The 14,312-nt window shown below is 44.6% G+C and overlaps 1 protein-coding gene and 1 pseudogene across 4 annotated transcripts in view; both read right to left on the minus strand.

The window, feature by feature from the left end:
* CLYBL (citramalyl-CoA lyase) overlaps positions 1 to 14,312 on the minus strand; it is a 245,318-nt gene that overhangs the window by 117,664 nt on the left and 113,342 nt on the right. The window lies entirely within an intron of this gene.
* LOC112396265 (CUE domain-containing protein 2 pseudogene) lies at positions 3,404 to 12,468 on the minus strand (annotated as a pseudogene).

The raw sequence follows: 14,312 nt of genomic DNA on the forward strand, positions 1-14,312 counted from the left end.
GGACCTGCACCACCTCTGGTGAGGCAGCCAACAGGCACCAGCAGGGTCTGGAGTTAGACCTGCTCTCCTAAGCCTGAGGTCAGGTTCGCAGGGGCAAGGGCTGGGCACCTGCATGGCCAATGCAGCATGCTCCAGCTCCCTCCCAGGCCCCTGTGGATCCCCCCGTGGGAGGATGCCTGGGTTTGCTTATCAGGATCCTGCTGCCTGGCCTGGCTCTTGTGGTGGTCAGCATCACACTGGCTGCTACAGCACCTGGGAGCACTCCCACTGCTTAAAAACTTCTGCTCCTCAGCCATAAACCCCAAGTAGCCAACATACAAGTCTGAGTTTGCCACACACCCCCGGTGATTCAATGCTGGCCATGCCCTGTGGGGGCAGATGCTCAGCTGGGCTGGTTCCCCTGCCCTCAAGCTACCTGCCCAGATTCTACTCCTCTCCTCTGGCCCAGGCAGCTGAGGCTCCAGAGGGCCCCAGTGCAGGGTTCCACCCAAGTTACAACCAATGCAGATAGAGAAGAAGCTTGCCAGAGCCCAGGCAAACATCCAAATCTAGGGCTTGGGAAGGCAGGTGGGACTGAGGGTGGAGTGTCTCTTCACAAGCAGCAGAGCTCTCTGAAGCCAAGGCCAGGTGGTATATGCTGTACAAAGTCCAGGGACCCTAACTGAGGACTCCACATCTTAGCCTTGATGCTGATACTTGGCTCTGAGATGCTCTTGCCTCACCCATGGATGACCCTCAGCCAGCACCATATACTGGAGGGCTCAAATGGAAACAGGGAAGGCCAAGGAACTTCCAAGTTGTTCCACTTGTCACATTCACGCTATCACTCCATAAACAAAAATGTACTGGGCCTAATACTTTTTTTGAATTATCTAAATGGCAGTCCAGACTTAATCAAGTGCAGAAAAGAACTTGATTCAGGGGCTTCCCTGGTGGCACAGTGGTTGAGAGTCCGCCTGCCGATGCGGGGGACATGGGTTCGTGCCCCGGTCCGGGAAGATCTCACATGCCGCGGAGCAGCTGGGCCCGTGAGCCAGGGCCGCTGAGCCTGCGCGTCCGGAGCCTGTGCTTTGCAACAGGAGAGGCCACAACATCAGGACTTTTCATAATGTCACTCTTAAATTCAAAACTGAGTCGAAAAGCAACTGTTAACTACAATAATGATTTAGGCAGCACAATTAATTCTAAATCATTCTAGTACATAATACCATGATGATTAATTTTACGTGCCAACTTGACCAGGCCGCAAGGTGCCCAGATATTTGGTAAAACATTATTCTAGGTGTGTCTGTGAAGATATACCTGGATGAGATTAACATATGAATCAGCAGACTGAGTAAAGGAGATTGCCTTCCCTAATGTGGGTGGGCCTCATCCAATCAGTGGAAGATACCAAGTAGGCCAATACTCCCCTGAGTAAAAAAGGAACTCCTCCTGCCTGATAGCCTTCCAGATTTTCCTGCCTTGAGACTTGAACTGAAACATTGGTTCTTCCTGGTTCTCGAGTTTGCCAGCCTTTGGACTGGAACTTACACCAATGGCTCTCCTGGGTCCCCAGCTTCCTGAGTGCAGCTCTTGGGACTTGTCGGCCTCCATAATCACGTGGGTCTTATTGTCCTTATACTACATCTCTTATATATAGCTCACACACACGCACACACACACACACACATGCAGACATACCCTATTGGTTCTGTTTCTCTGGAGAACCCTGATGAAGACAGTGCCTATACATTACTTACTAGATAGTTAACACATATCAGTGCCTAGATGCGTGCTCTCCACACACCTCCGCACTGCATCTCCCCATCCTGACCCAACACGTGTGTATGCATAGTTCTCAGCACCATGCTGCCCAGCACATACAGGGACTGGACCCAAGAGAGGAATGAAGGAAAGGATGGACTCAGGTCTAGATGGGTGGTGGGCTGGCAAGCGTTTAAGGAGAGAGGGCCACATGTGTCCATTAGCCTGTGTCCTCAGGGGGCTAAAAGGGAGAGTGGGCGTGATCATGGTTACGCTCTTCACAGACTTCCCCAGACTGTCTTCACAAAGGGTTGTACTAACTTATTTTGCCACCAGCGGGGCGTGAAGGTGCCTAGCTGGCCATGTGCTCATGCACAGCCCTTTGCACTCTTTACACCAGGGTTTTGGACATTCCAGGAAAAGAGGCATGATATAGTGAGTGAAGGTGGCCATGGAAAGGGGCTGGAGATCTGAAATGCTGGGTGAAGGTTTATAACGGCCTTATTTGAGCAATGATGAAACAATCTATGGATCGTGTTAAACCTTCAAGATCAGTATTTCCCACCTTGAGCTGATCTGTATTCTATCATTTTACACCTCTGCTGGTCAAATATTTTTTTTTTACTGTGGTAAAATACATATAACATAAAATTTACCATTTTAACCATTTTTAAGCATACAATTCAGTGGCATTAAATACATCCCCACTGTTGTGTAACCATCACCACCATCCATCTGCAGAACTTTTCATCAACCTGCCCATTCCCTCTCCGCCCAGCCCCTGGAAACCACTATTCTATTGTACTTTCTGTCCCTATGAATTTGAATGCCCTGGGTGCCTCATGTAAGTGAGAACTTACGGTATTTGTCCTTTTGTGACTGGCTTATTTCACTTAGCATAATGTCCACAAGGTTCATCCATGTTGTAGCATATGTGAGATTCTCCTTCCTTTTTAAAGGTTGAATAATACTCCATTAGATGTACGTACCACATTTTGTTTACCCATTCATCCACTGATGGATACGGATTATTTCCACCTTTTGATTATTGTAAATGATGCTGCTATGAAAAAATATCTCTTCAAAACCCTGCTTTCAATTCTTTTGGGTATATCCCAGAAGTGGAACTGCTGGATCATATGGTTTTTTGAGGGAAAACCATACTTCTTTCTATAGTGGCTGTATCACTTTACATTTCCACTCAAAGATTATTTTAAAATATTTTCTGCTGCATTCAAGTCCAGTTACCACTAAAGGGGTGTTTTTGAACCAAAAAAAAAAAAAAAAAGAATCTTTTTTTATGTGCCCTTGCCCTTTAGAAACTGCCTCCACAAATTCTAATAAATTTTGCTAAATTCCCATTTGTTTATAAACATAAATAATAAAACAAATAAATCATTCTGAGATAATACATCAATAAATTGCTATTTAGGACGCCACACAGAAATGATACGGCCCTTTTGTTTGTTTGTTTGTTTTTCCTGGGGCTACTTCTACTGTGCCCATGGCAGCTCCAAGAGGAGGTTAGCACTGTGGAGCAAGGAAGTAGGGAAAGATGGGGGACAGGAGTTAGGGCGGGCCCTGTGTGCGGATGTAGGGCTCCTGTGTCCCTCTGGGATCTGAGCCTAGACGGCTCGGGCAGAGTCTGGCGAGTGCCTCAGTGGAAGCGGCACTTTCTGGCTGGCTTGAGGTTGACGTATGTGGCCTTCATTTCCCCAGCCTCAGGGTCCCGCACATCTTTGAATCGCTCCACTTTGGTGCTCACTACCTGGTTGTTGATGTACTGGATCAGCTTCTTGGGAGCCTCCTTAGGAGCCATAGGCCGGTGAATTTTCTGATCCTCTGCGCTATCCACCATCATGTACTTCTGCAGGATGAAGGACTTCAGCTCATCCTTTTGGGGGCCTCTGAGGCGCCTGGGCAGGTCCTGGTTGGGGCCATCCCAGGCTGGAGGCCTCTCCTCCTTCCCCTCTACCAGCATCTGCACAGCTTCTTCCGAGTCCCCTCGAGCTCTGGCCAACACCCACTGGGCCTGCTCCACCCAACAGGTAAGGAACACCTCCAGAAGTACGTCCACCCCCGGCAGCAGCTCCTCCTCAGCGCCGGATGCCTCATCTTGGGTGTCCCTAGCACCAGTTGGAGAAGACATCGTCTCTTCTTTGAACTGCTGCAGAGGCTCTGGGGAGATAGATACCTGACCTTGGACCTCAGAGTTCTGTGGTTGCAGGTTCTCTTTGTTCCTGGCACCACTCAACTGCCCTGAGAGCTTCTGCATCATTTCCCCTATTGTACCCCTTGGGATGTGGGTGAAGCCAGGCACATAGGCCTCCATCATCTCAGTGAAGGCCTCCATGTTGAAATTCTCCTCCGATGGGCCTGAGGGGCCCAGGTCCTCAAGGACCCCGAGCACATAGAAGATGATCTCATCCAAGCCGCTGAGGTCAGCCTCTGGGAGGTGCGTCTGAACAAAGGTAAGGACGGCTGCACTGATAACCCTCTCCGGCTCCGTGCTCTCTCCCCTTCTGCTCCGTCGGGCACCGCCGGCAACTCGTCCCGCGCGGTACAGCTCTCATCCCACAGCCCCACCAATGAGCGATATGGCCCTTTAAAAGTTCTTTTAAAGCAATTTTGACTCTAAGAGCTGATAAAGGTTGAAAATAAAAAGTTCTCACAGAAGATTACGCACAAATCCTGATTCTTAAAGGACTCCTCTAGTTGGGGCCGTATCTTCAATCCTCTGAAGGAGTTGGAGGAGTGTAACTGCACTCTGTCACTGCCTACTCTCTATGCTGGGAATAGAAATATTGGGAAAAATTGAGTTCTCTGTTGTAAGGCCCATGGTCTGACCTTGTATGACAATTCTGATGCTCATAGAAGAATCTGTGGGACTAGAATAAAGAACCCATTCATCGATCCTTTCCTATACACCCCCCAAATGACAGTAAAATCCACCTACAAATTCCAGCCACGCTTACAACTATTGATAACTAGGTATTTACACCAGCATCTGTAATAATTGAGGCCTACGTATGTTCTCAGTTTGCTAAGTTCCCAACTGCCCAGAGAGAGTCCTTCCCTATTTTGAAGAACTATGTTTCAGTTACTATGGCAACAGGGCAAGGAGAAGTGGGGAGCTTTCCATGGGCACAAGAGCAAAAGAACAGCTATTTGTCCTCTCACTGGCAGAACAGGGCCATTCGTGAGATTAGCATGTGGTGCAAACACAAACAAGCATGCAGCCCGCTTCAGAAAAGCCAAGACATTTTCAGGGCAAACTCTCTCACAGAGCAATTATATCACACCTTAATCAAGTGCTCCATTTTGTAATGAAAGGAAGAGATACTCTTTTGTGTCCAAAGCAGACACACACAGGATAGCAGTTTGTGGTCCGCTGTGGATTCACTTCAAAGGAGGGAGTCAGGAGGGCACAGGATGGGGAAGACCCATGGGCTGTGGGCCGGCCTTTCGGCCATCGTGGGGTGCCATGGAGAAGGAGGGATGCTGGTGAGGGACTTCCCTCCTGGCCTACACTTGCCATGGAAACCCCAGGAAAAGAGGTGAGTGTCAAATAAGGGACAGATTTATCAGAAATAGAGAAAAAAGCAGAACCCTTATTTTTGTTCACTTTGGTAAAATTTGTGTAATGCTGTCTCAGTGCAGATCTCTTCCTCCTCAGACCATCAGAATACCAAAGGGCAAAAACAAGTGACCCAGTAATGGAACTCTTTTTTTCATACAGAATGAGAAATCAAACAAACATCCATATCAAAAATTACTCATTATCCTAAGTGAAATAAGCCAGACACACAAGGACTAATACTGTACGATTCCACTTCTGTGAGGTACCTAGAGTAGTCAATTCGTAGAGACAGGAAGTATTATAGAATGGTGAGGGGGAAGGGGGAGGGGAATTACCGTTTAGTGGGTACAGAGTTTCAGTTCGGGAAGATGAAAAAGTTCTGGAAATGGATGGTGGTGATGATTGCACAACAGTGCGAATGTACTTAATGCCATTGAACAATAAGCTTTAAATAGTTAAAACAGTAAATTGTATGTTATGTATATTTTACCACAGTGAAAAGAAATTTAAAGTTAACAAATCTCTTTCCCTTGTTATATCCATGCTATTGTTTCATAAACACAAATGTACTGATGAAATTCAGTACGGATCATGCATTCAATAAATACCGAGTCCACCACGAGCTGGACCTTAGGCCAAGGGTTGAGCAAACATGGACAAGAAGCCATGTGTCCAGCAGACCCTCGCTGGTCACTGAATCCACTTCTTTGGCCACAGAACTGTAGTTCTCCAGATAGGTGCATGGGTGAGGTAAGCCCCAAGAACAGGGAAAACCCTGTACAACTGGGTGACCATTAATGGGTCCCGAAGAAGAGAGCAAGTTTTCCATGAAAACAGAGATCCACATTTATATCTCGAATGGATTAGTCCTCATAAATTAATGTGGCCACAGCACCACTCTGCCCCGTGGCACTTGGGTGCTCAGTAGCACTTCTAAGGGCAACGCTGCCATTTTTCAGAAAGGCAAATGAAGAGGAGTTTGATACAAGCCAGCCCAGCAGACGATAAGGAAGAAGACAAGGGCAGGGGTGAGGGTGTTTGAGAGGAGGTGAGGGAGAGGAAGAGAATGAGGAAAGAAAGGGAGGGAGGAGAAAGGATGGGTCCTGAAGGAAAGTAGGCGGATAAGAAAGTGGGCGGGAGGGAAGGAAGGCGGAGGTGAGGGCCAAGAGGGAGAGTGGGGGATGGGATGAGAGGAGAGGAGCTTTGTTTTGCTGCAAAGCTCCTTGATTCCGGTTGAAGAGGGGATGACAATAGAGCATGTGCCTGCTAGTGGGCATTCACCATAATCCCACTTTCTTGCTCTACTTTTGGTGAGAAGAGGAGGAGCAGAGGTTTTATCTGAATGGAAAACTAGAGGGATTTTATTCCCCCCCACCCCACCCCCGGAGTGACACTGAGGTCAAGAGGGAAACCTGCACTCCTTCACTGAACACGTTTAAGAACACAATGTGATTAGCATCTCTTCTGTTTCTGGGCTGCTTCAACCTGGGGCTCCTGGAAACACAAAGAAGTCTAAGGATGTTGTTTATCAATAGTTAACTGAGTTAATGTCGCTGAGAACTGCAGGAATGATGCTCAGGACCCTCTACCCATAGTGACTTTTTTTTTAATTAATTAATTAATTTTTGGCTGTGTTGGTTCTTCGTTGCTGGGCATGGGCTTTCTCTAGTTGCGGCGAGCGGGTGCTACTCTTTGTTGCAGTGCAAGGGCTTCTCATTGCGGTGGCTTCTCTTGTTGCGGAGCACAGGCTCTCTAGGCGTGCTGGCTTCCGTAGTTGTGGCACACGAGCTCAGTAGTTGTGACTCGCGGGCTCTACAGTGCATGCTCACGAGTTGTGGTGCACGGGCTTAGTTGCTCCACAGCATGTGGGATTTTCCCACATGAGCACATGGGCTCAAACCCATGTCCCCTGCGTTGCCAGGCGGATTCTTTATTTTATATTTCTTTATTTTATTTTTGGCTGTGTTGGGTCTTTGCCGCTGGGTGCAGGCTTTCTTTAGTTGTGCAAGCAGGGGCCACCCCTTGTTGCGATATGCTGGCTTCTCATTGTGGTGGCCTCTCTTGTTGCAGAGCACGGGCTCTAGGCACGTGGGCTCAGTAGTTCTGGCTCACGGGCTCTAGAGTGCAGGCTCAGTAGTTGCGCACGGACTTAGCTGCTCTGCGGCATGTGGGATCTTCCCAGACCAGGGATCAAACCTGTGTCCCCGGCACTGGCAAGCAGTGTCTTAATCACTGTGCCACCAGGGAAGTCCCCATAGCAATTTGATAGATGCATTTCCCAGTGTTGGGAATGATGAGAGTAAGCACCTGTCAAGTGCAGAACGTGGGAGCTTTTGGTAAATTGTAATTAAAACCTAAAGGACATGCCAGTCAACTTCTCTTAGCCTCTGCAGAGACGATTTGGGGTTTTGGATGGTGAAATTCTGAGTACAAGGAACCAACAGCTTACTTGTTCCACTCCTGGCCATAACTGAGCACCCAGAGCAGAGCCTTATGTTTGGATTGTTCACTGCTGGCATTCCTGCCTAAGAAGATCTGATTCTAAAATGAGTTGCATAAAAGACAATATTTAGTAATGTATTAAAACAGCCAATGGAGAATACAGGAAATATTATCACCATAGGCCCACCAGAAAATTTCACACAAAAAGAGACCATTCACAAAAGTTCTCCATTTAGAGATTCCATTAGTACTCGGTTATCTTAGTTCAAAAAATAATAAATTTAAAGCTGAGATGGCCAATTCCTGGCTTGGGCAGAACTTTAGAGGTAATTGAGCAAATGTGAACTACAAAGATCAATTTCTCAACTTTTTTTTAAAGGTCACAAAAGAAGACTGTCAACCTGACAGATGTAACCATGGATTCTTTTACAGAGTCCTTCAAAAGCTCAAAGGCTGCTAAATGTGTCAAATTATGCATCTCCCCCATGACCCGGTTCTTTGATATGAAAGTAATCATGGGAGATTTTTTTTTTCCTCCAGAAAAATGGATCTGCAATTTTGAGAAAACAGTTCTCTCCGCATCTTATTTATTTTATTTTTTTGGTAGCTGTCATGAAAATCATCTAGGTTAACGGAATCTTTGTTTTCTCCCTAGATTCTCTCAAAAATTCCTTTCAAGTGTCAATCGCAATGAAATGAGGCCAAAATGTTACACAGCTTAGAATTTTGATATTTTGTTAGCTATAGTCCTTTGATTACCCTGATATGTAGATCTGGGGAAATTTTAATACTGATCTCTCTCTAGTGTTGAATAATTTTTAGAAAAAACACAGTCTAATTGCCAGACCCATACCACACACACGCAAGCTGTGAATACAAGCTGTGATCACGAATCACGTGTATGTGGCTTTGACTGTGTGGGACCCACAATAAGATTAAGATTGTTTTTTTCCTTCTTAATTATTCAGAGCTAAGTGTGATGAAAATTAAAACTAAACATATGGATGTGATCATGAAGGCTTTCTCTAACATAGTTTTTTTTTAAAGTATGTTTAATGTGCTACAGGCACTAACTCCTTTAAATATTTAAGGCAAGACTTCCTAGAACTTCTAATGTTAGGGGAGCTTAAGATTTTTTTCTTATTCAATGCCACACTTAGCAATGCACCAGCCAAAGTGCAAAACAGCCTCTTTTTCCTTTATATTTAGTTCTAAAAGAACCCACTCTTACTGAATATGTATTGTTACTTAGTTTTCTGTGGAATGAACTGGTCAGACTCAGAGAGTAACACTTTTATTGTAAATACACAGGGAATAAAATGAAAAATTAAGAGGGGAATCCTTTCCACAAGCTGTATGTCCATGACAATCTATGTTATGGTTTATTTTTGACTTGATTCAGGGTTTTCTATGATAATGGAAAGAGAGATGGAATAGGTTATCCAGAGAACACGATAACCAGACACTTTTTTCATGTGTCTTTGTAATGTATTAACTAATTTTAAAAGCTAATTTAATCTTATTTCTATCTGGAGTAACACCGATATTTGTCTTCCTTTGGTATGTGCAACTGATATGCTAAGAAGTAGGTGGCTCGGAAGTCTGTTGGGTGACAAGGACAGACCACTTGAGACTGAAAAGTTGCTGTAGGATATCATGGTACCATATGGACAATCTCCAAATGGTCCTTCCTCTGACGCTGGTTTCAGAAATGCAAACGGGACAGAGGAACTCTGAGCTACAAGTTAGGAGGCCTGAAACATCCATCCGTAGATGGTCTGACGTTGGATTTCAGCTTTTGCCTGCCTGGCACATTTCCCTGGCACCCTGGTTCCATGCTTCCGTCTCACATGTCCTTTCTTTCCATTCCCATTTGCGCCTCCCAAATCTCTCACCGACTTCACATTTAGCTGAGCTCACATTTCTTTGCTAACCCCGAACTCCTAGATGCACTTCCAGGGGGAATTCAACGGCCATCCATCACTCTAAATTGGTCCTTACCCTGGCAGTCACTTCTGTCTTCCTCCTGGTTCTGCTCTCTTAGCTAAGGTTAGGCTGGAGGGCTTAGCAGAATGCTGACTGTCCATATTGGCCAACCAGCTCCCAGTTAGTTTATGTTTGACTAAGTTACCCTTGCCAGGTCTCTGTGACTATAGTACAAGTGCTGAATACAAGAGCATCTATTTTGGTTCAAAAACCAAATAACAGAGCAAACTTTGTAGTAGTTCTCCATGGCATCCAGCATTTTAAAGAAAACAGAGCAAAGGAGCAAAACCTAAGAACTCAGTTTATCTCATTCCCAGCAAGATCAGTAGACTGCAATAACAGCCCAAAGGCAGGAAAAAACCATAGGATATTAAATTACAAAATACCAACATTTACATAGTAATTCCCACTAATTAAGAAAGAAAGATATAAGTTGTTTGTTATAAACATCACCAGGTCTTGAGCAAACACCAAGAGCTCACCACAGAGCCAAACCAAGCATCTGTCTAATCAGAGCCACCTTCCAGAGCATTTTATTGGTACAGCTGCAGAGCGCACATTTTATCACACATGCTAATAATCCCAGTTATGCTGCCTAGATTTTAATCATTTGTTCTGGGCTTGTTTCTCAAACAATTAGCACTAATGAATGGTCAGAATACCTCGGATCATATATGCCTAATTGCAGTCAAGAGCAGTTCTCATCTGCATGTACATTTCAATTTACCTCTGGGGATAATGTTTGTTAATTGTATTTCTTTATATGCAAGCTAAGAAAAAGGCAGCTCAGGCAAAAAGGGACTAAGTGTTCTCCTCTTTCCTTTTGTTCCCACAAGAAGCTAAAGTCACTTCAAGAGGCACTTAATCCCATCATCCGCAGTTACAATTGCCTTGCAGCATCAATCAAAAAGAATCCGAAGTAAAATGATGCAGCTATATTGTGTAATTAAAAGCAATTCAGGTAGTTATTGCTTGGGGCCCTTTATGGGTCCAAATACTTAAAATGGCCCTGCAGGGATCCTAAACACTGTAGTGTTTTAAATTTGGCCAGTAATAATATCTGGAGGAAAGGAAAGAATACGCAAAAAAAAAAAAAAAAAAACCCAGAAGACCTCAAACAACAAAAAAAGCCCACTAGCCTCTCCTAGTGCGAACTGTTAAGCAAAACACCAGGGAGAGCAAAGGCCTGAAGTGAAAAAACCCATGACTCGCAACTACAAAGTGAAATAAACGTAGAAAAAAAGGAAGGAGAAAAAGAAAACAATTGATGTTTTCCAAATTCAACAGTCCCTGTCCCAAACCAACTTTCGCACTTAAGAAAAAAGAGTGTCAAAATGTTGGCTGGGTCTCTTCCACCTGAAATGAAACAGCCTTGTACAACCTATATTATAAAAAATAGAGGCTGTGTGAAAATCCAAACTTATTAAGAAAATAAATTTATGGTATATTTAATGCTACAGTTACTTATAAAGGAAAGATGTGAAAAGTACTTTTTAAAAGTTTGGCACAGATTTTTTTAAAGTGATTTACTTAAATCATTTTTAAAAATTAAATGCTTTGGCTTTTAAGGCTTCATATATGGCTTTTTAAGCCAACAAGAGTTTAGCACAGTATTTTCTGTTGTGTGCTTTTAACAAAGAGCCATCATTGACAGGAGGCTGGGAAAATGCATAATTCTCTGGTTTTGATTCTTGGCTAAAATATTTTTAAGTAAAAACACAACTCCTCAACAGACTAGATGTTAAAATAACAATGAGTGTTTAAGTTTTATCATCAATTCCCCTTTTATAATAAAAATGGGAAAGAAGGCTTCCTGTTGATTTACGAAAGGATTTCGGGGAAAAATGCTAAGCGTGTGCCAGAGTGAGCTATTGGATATTAAGGAACTTTTAATGAAAGACACCAGTTTACTGCCAGGATAAGGTGCATTCTAGAAGCAGATGACTAGTGAAAATATTCCATATCACTAGAATACAGCACTTTGCAGCAGCCTCTATAAATACTTTCTAAAATACTGCTTAGTGGCAAATGTTAATTGTGGCCTGGAAAGTATTATGTGTGAGCATGTGAGGGTCGTAAGATTTAACATTCAAATCACAAAATGACTGTCAGGTGAGACAGCCAACAACAGTTCATTTAAACACAGAATTGACCTCATTTTCCACACAAATATTCTAGTAATTTAAGTGAGTGCAAAAGCCTACAGCTGAAAAATGCAAAAGTACTCCCTCAAAGTTTAACCTTGGGCTTCCCTGGTGGCGCAGTGGTTGAGAGTCCGCCTGCCAATGCAGGGGACAGGGGTTCGAGCCCCGGTCCGGAAGATCCCACATGCCACATGAGCGGCTGGGCCCGTGAGCCATGGCCGCTGAGCCTGCACGTCTGGAGCCTGTGCTCCGCAACGGGAGAGGCCACAACAGTGAGAGGCCCGCGTACCGCAAAAAAAAAAAAAAAAAAAAAAAAAAAAAATCTGCTTACCGTGCTTCTTCCATTATATTGATCATAGTGTTAGGGATACTATACATGCTCAAGCAGTTTTGTGTCGTAAGTACTTCCTATAAACTTAAACCTATTTATTATTATTCAGCATCCAGTCTTCAAGCATCCGTTCAAAATCATTACCCTCAAAGGGTGGGGAGTGGGGTCTGACATCCCCCCACTGCAGTATTCTTATCACCCTTACCTTCTAGCTGCCCTTGTGAGGCGTCACACTCCATGGGACTAAGAAGAGCAAGTGGGTGACAGAAGTGCCCTGGGATTACTTGCGCTTGATTCCCTGTCTCTCCACCACCACCACCAAAGTGCCCACATAATTTACTTCATAATCAGGTACCGGTGCTTCTTTGCCACGACTGTGCTGCCCTACCTGAAGGCCAGGCACCAAGCTGAAAAAAACCCTCTATTTTGGATCCACCAAAGTATCTGTTCATGTCCTACAGTTTTTATTTCACTAGCCTTTGGATTTAGATAGGCAGGTACTTATTCTTAGGGAAAGGAAGTGTAAACTTTTAACAAGGGACATTTTAGGAATACCCCAAACTGCACTAAGTAAGGAGGAGGAAAACAGATCAATGATAATGAATTGCAGGCAAAAGTCTGTACTGTGATCTGTCTCCTGTAACAGTTCCCAGACAGGTGCTTATCAATATCATATTTCTTTCCTCCCACGCCCCAGGTCTCCTCACTGCTCCCCTGTCCCTGATGCTCCCCTGGAATTCCCTGTGGATGGTGCCCACCACAAACTGCCAGGAGCAGCCCTACAACCGGCCCCTTCAATTCTTGCCATTGATCCAGCTGTGTGCATGCTGGCTAAATGCTGCCAGGTCAAGCTGGAGAACAGGACTTGAAAATTCAGTGCTAATTACTCTGATTACTGTCTGTGTCTCAAGCAGCCAGAGCCTCCGGGAAGTTGTCTACATGCGACCTGTCTCTGAATCCAAAATCTCAGTTTGAGAGATGCAGAATCTATACCTGAGGACTTTGCAGCTCGTTAAGTTATAATATGGGCATCAAGTCGTTCATGATACCTTCTCCCAAAGCATATGACTAAGGCAAGCCCAGAACGTGGAATGTACAAGACAGATGCAGAGGGGAAAGGATCAAACAGAACCCACGTAGTCACAAAAACTGCAAACACCAGCCCTGCAACATGATGCTCAGATGGCGATTTTCTTGAGATGACTTGAGACCCTTTGAACTCAATGAAGGAGTGAGTAGGGACTTAAGGGAACATGCTCACAGGCGTCCTCGGTCCGCAGAGCCAGAGCCAGCTTGTCGTGAGAACGCTGAACTTCTCAGGATCCATGCCAGTTGTGTATTTACCACTGAGCTCCCAAAGGCAGATGTACTAGAGTCAGAAAAATGATTTCATGAATATATTTATATCACATAAAGAATCCAAAAGACGTTGATGGGAGAGAATGCTAAGATAGCAGTTTACCTTCCTGGGATCACCAGCGTTTCTTTACATAAATTTGAATCATTTGGAAATAGGCTGGGGAGCAAGGCAGCTAGTTTTGCTCTGGAGTACATGGCTTGTTTTCCTTTCTTCACAGACTATGTGCAGATATGCTTGTCCCTGACCAAGTTTATATAAATAGAGTTCTTCCCAGGGCATGAAAAGTAGAACAGAATTAATTGCTCTGAATCATCATGCAGAATTCTGAAGGGATTTCTATTCTCACAGTGACATCACAATGCTAGGTTTCCAGATGCTGCCAAAGAGTTGAGTGTGATTTCGCCTCTAACCCATCACGGGGGCCCTTCTGCAGCTGGCGGGCACCACACAGGCTTTCTGATATGTGCCCAAAGCAAGGATTCTGAGGAAGAGAGGCTTTTCAGGGGACACTCTGGCCCTAAGTGGAGTCCCAAGACAGTAGGCAAAACCTGAACTGTCATTTTGAGCCTGGCCTGAATTGGCCAACACACGTCAAACACCACAGGGCCTTTATGAAAATACAACTTCAAATATTTTTCTTTCCTCCCCTCATTTCCTTCTTTCAAGTACTTAGTTCACAAGGTGTGTCTGTTATGTGTGTTTATTTGAAAACAAAACCGCTTT

This window comes from Neophocaena asiaeorientalis, unplaced genomic scaffold (assembly GCF_003031525.2).
Source record: "Neophocaena asiaeorientalis asiaeorientalis breed wild unplaced genomic scaffold, Neophocaena_asiaeorientalis_V1.1 scaffold9, whole genome shotgun sequence".
Taxonomy (NCBI): domain Eukaryota; kingdom Metazoa; phylum Chordata; class Mammalia; order Artiodactyla; family Phocoenidae; genus Neophocaena; species Neophocaena asiaeorientalis.